The sequence below is a fragment of the Thamnophis elegans genome, chromosome 5 (assembly GCF_009769535.1).
Source record: "Thamnophis elegans isolate rThaEle1 chromosome 5, rThaEle1.pri, whole genome shotgun sequence".
Taxonomy (NCBI): Eukaryota; Metazoa; Chordata; class Lepidosauria; order Squamata; family Colubridae; genus Thamnophis; species Thamnophis elegans.
The window spans coordinates 59657442-59661664 of record NC_045545.1 but is presented as its reverse complement, the minus strand read 5'-3'; positions in this window follow the sequence as shown (position 1 = coordinate 59661664).

Below are 4223 nucleotides of genomic sequence, written 5' to 3'. Positions count from 1 at the left end.
TATCCCTTGAAAGTTCATAATAAATCTACTCTATAGAAAATGGAGAGTCTTGCATTTAATATTCAGGCAGGATTAAAAGTAATGTAATCCTTGAAATGTAAGAGGCTGAAATTCGTAATATCCTGATCTATGCAGGCTTTGAGCATCCTGGATATGGATTACAAACACTGAAGCATGGCACATCTGGAAGACACCAGTTGGGAAAGATATTTTAAAAGCTCATTTAGCCAAGAAGTATTGCTAGATCAAGTGAACAAAATTTATGGATAGGTTGCTCCCTAGTGGATCTATTGTGTAAATGTTACCAGAAAAAAATAGTATTGGAGACCTAATTAGTAATATTCCTGTTCCAGTCTTCACATATCTGTTAATAACAAGGAAATCTAGGTCACAATGGCCCAAGAAATATCCAGGAAGATGATGAGAATGGCAAGGGCTTCCAAGAAATAACATTTGATTATTTTGGTTTTAAAATCCCTTCAAGTCAAACTCGATTCCTGGTGGTTACATAAACAATCTATGTAAGTTTTCTTCAGAAAGACAGAAGGGGTTTTCCTTTGACTAATTCTGGATGCTTGACTTCCCAGCCAAGTTTACAGCTCTAAAGATTTCCTGATACTCTCCAAGTCAAGTATTAATCTGACTCAACCCATTGTAGCCTTTTTTGAGACCAACTATGGTCACAAGCTGCTGCCATTAGTTGTGACTGATTCTGGTTTATAGTATAATATGTAGACAGAATGAGTACAAAATTTGATTAGTCAGGTTCCTAATCAATTCAAGTGGGATATCTGTCTAAGCCACAAGGTACATAACTCTACCCTTTTCCCTTGTCATCTGATGTTTGCTGTCCAGTATCTTCTGTTCATTCTTGCCCTCATTTTACTTTCTTAACTGAGTCTCCATTCTGAAGCAACAGGTCTATTGTACCTGAAGTAGGCAACTATTTCTGCACTTCTATAACAAGAAATGTAGGAAATGGGTTTTATGGAAAAATTGTGATGTGGTGAGCAGGGTCAGAATTCTCAGAGCATATTTTGGGTTTTTTTTGCTAAGGGGCTTCTTGGGTTTGTGTTCCCTAGTTTGTTCAGCCTAAAAAGAGTGTTAAAATATCAAAGAAGTAGCTATTAAAGCACATTCTAAAAAGGGCAGAAAAGCAGCTGTTTTCCAGCTTCAAAAATTAAGAACTCGATTTACAGAGGCTGAATACATTTTATTAATGGATTGCTTATTTTTGATGAAGACTAAACTTCAAGTCACTCTTGAATCCTGGTGGCGATTAGGCCCTAAAGTTTTCTTTGCAACATTTTTGGAAGTGGTTTGTCATTGCTTCAGGATCACCCAGATGACTTCATGCCTAAAATGGGATTAAAACTCACGGTTTCCAGTCTGCTGTCTCATCTTCTACACCAAATTAATTATAGAACTTGCAAAAACAAAACAAAACAAAACCAACCCAAAAACCAACCCTTGAGTGATTGAGAATCTACATCAGGGGAGTCAAACTCATGTCATCATGGTGGCATCACGTGACGTATCAGGATTTCCCCTCCCCTTCACTAAACCATGCATGGGCGTGGCCAGCACGTGACACATCCAGTCCATGGGCTAGGAGTTTGATAGCCCTGATCTACATAGACAAAGGTATAGTTGGTAACATCCTTCCTCAATTGGCCATGAATCTGTTATCTGTGATTAAAAAAGTAATCATCAGTAGCATGCTTCCTGATACAATGATCTTTAAAGCAATAATTAGGCTCTTATATTTGAACCACTCCCTTATTTTAAAAAATGCATTTTATGACATTTACATTTATACCCAGATCTGGAGAATCCATGGCATCCAACAGGTAGCAGATGTAATGGGCTAAGGCAGCAATGGTGAACTTTTTTTGGCTCGTGTGCCATAAGCTGGGAGAGCACAGGCTGCACCCATAATGCAATGCGCACCCCCCCAGCGCACATGCAGGCATGACTGGCTCTGGCCCCCATTTTTTGCATGCTTTTTTCACCTTCCCCAGGCTCCAGCTTTATAGGAGCCTGGGGAGGGCGAAAACAGCCTCCCCGCCCCCCAGAGGCTTTAGGGAAGCCTCCAGAAGGCCCCTGAAGGCTCTGGAGGGCTTAAATCGCCCCTACGAGCAAATCAGAAGTCTGTTCCCGAACTTCCAGTTTGCCTGTAGGGCCATTTTTTTGTGCTCCGGAGGGCCTCTGGGGGGGGGGGGGGGGAGACTGTTTTCACCATCCCCAGGCTCCTATAAAGCTTCTGGAGCCTGGGAAGGGTCAAAAATGGCTTTTAAAAGGACTAAAAGGACATGTGCACTGTCCAGCTGACAGGGCAATACCTCATGTGCTCTGACAAATGGCTCTGCGTGCCACCTGTGGCTCATGTACCATAGGTTCATCACCCTGGGGCTAAGGCATGAGGTCTCAGGCCAGGGTGGAAGCAGGGATGGGCTTCAGTCTTCCCTTTTCATTCTTCTCAGGTGCATTGACATTGTTAGAGGAAGCAAACAAGGTTTTGTGTGTATGATCCTCTGTGCAACTCCCCAGCCAGCATTGTCCTTAAAAGATTATCCACTAATTGCAATACATTGCATCGTTTTTTCCTTTAAAAGAAATCAAAGGAAAAAGACAGTACAAGCCATGGGGTGAATCATTGCCGCCAAGGATGGGAAGGGAAAATATTCACTTCTAGAAAATGGACTTATAGGAAAATATTGAAATCTATAACTTACCCCATGATAGGAATTTTCAATCAGTCTAAATTCTGTATTATTCTCATAATACCAAGGGGAGGTAGCTTTTATTTTAAAGTATGTTTGATATATTGTTGCCTATCTCCAACTATTGAATATTGAAGAAACAAATCCATGTGTATGTATGCATCCCATATTATTGGTGATATGTCTGTTGACTTCATTTCCTATGCAACTGATTTCCACCTTGATTATGTCTTGCTGAGCAAAATCATTAATTGCAGGAATTGTGCAGTGCTTTCCACACTAATGGCTTTTTATTGGAGAAAAAGTTTACTCCAAGTAGAAATTATACTAATTAAAAAGTAAAACCCAACTATAACTTTACAGATGATATTGCAAAAAGGTATGTTTAAATATCACAGCTTCGATGCAAGAACTGTTTTTATACTTTCTTTTTAACAATAAAGGCACAGAATGTAACTTCCAACAGAAGATGGCACTAGTTATTTTCTACATTCTTGGAAGGGAAGTTGTGATAGATAAGAAGTCAAAACAAAATACAAGGCATTTGATGGATCTTTTTGACACAACTATCTTTCTGCTTCTATTTCTGTAGATGCAAAGCAGATTACAGAACTATTTTCTGGGCTATCATGAATCAGAGACCTCAAAAAGGAAGAGACTGAGCAGATTGGCGCCATTGAGATTATCTTCTCTGACATGAGCACAAGATGTAGGAAAGTAGTGGGTGGAATTTTAATAGGCTTTTGATGTTAAGTACATTTTGCAGCATTCCAGACCAGGGTGAGGACTTTGCATAAAAGAACTCTATTGCCATGCCAACAAAGGAGAAAAAACAAATAAACGGGGTGAATTACAGAACCATTATGCACAAAAAAAATGGCCAAATGTCCCTCATTTATATTTAATATACCTATTATCTGGTATATGTAAAGAAATTGTATGTGATCTTTGGTTTCATTTGTTACTCTCCTGGATACATCCATGTTGAAGATAAATTGTACTGACTAAAGACATGTTTAAGAAATACATCCCTACTAATGAATATATATTTCTTATCCAAGAAAAATAGCCAGCATAGAAGGAAACTACTTATATTGTAGGAGAAAAGCTTATATTAATCAGAAAATAGAACAAAAGTGAATGGGATCTTAACCCAATAGTGTTAAGAAAGGTATCAAAAGTTAAATATTATGTTCTGTAATAAAGACTGATAAATCTGTAGGCCAATGATCAGCCCTAGCATAGTTGACCATTGATAAAGCCTGTAAAAATGTTTTAAATGGTGACTATTCTCAATATCACTGAATATCATCAGCACTACTAAATCTGTAGCCCTATTTTCCTTTTAAGAACATTGTCTTTATAATGCCAATTAATGCCATGTATTTATGTATTTTCCTGAATTACCAATTTTAGGCACAGCTACTGTCATTGAAATGTTTACATACTATTAATGAACAGTTGACTTTTAAATTATTTTATAGCACATAACACTCGACA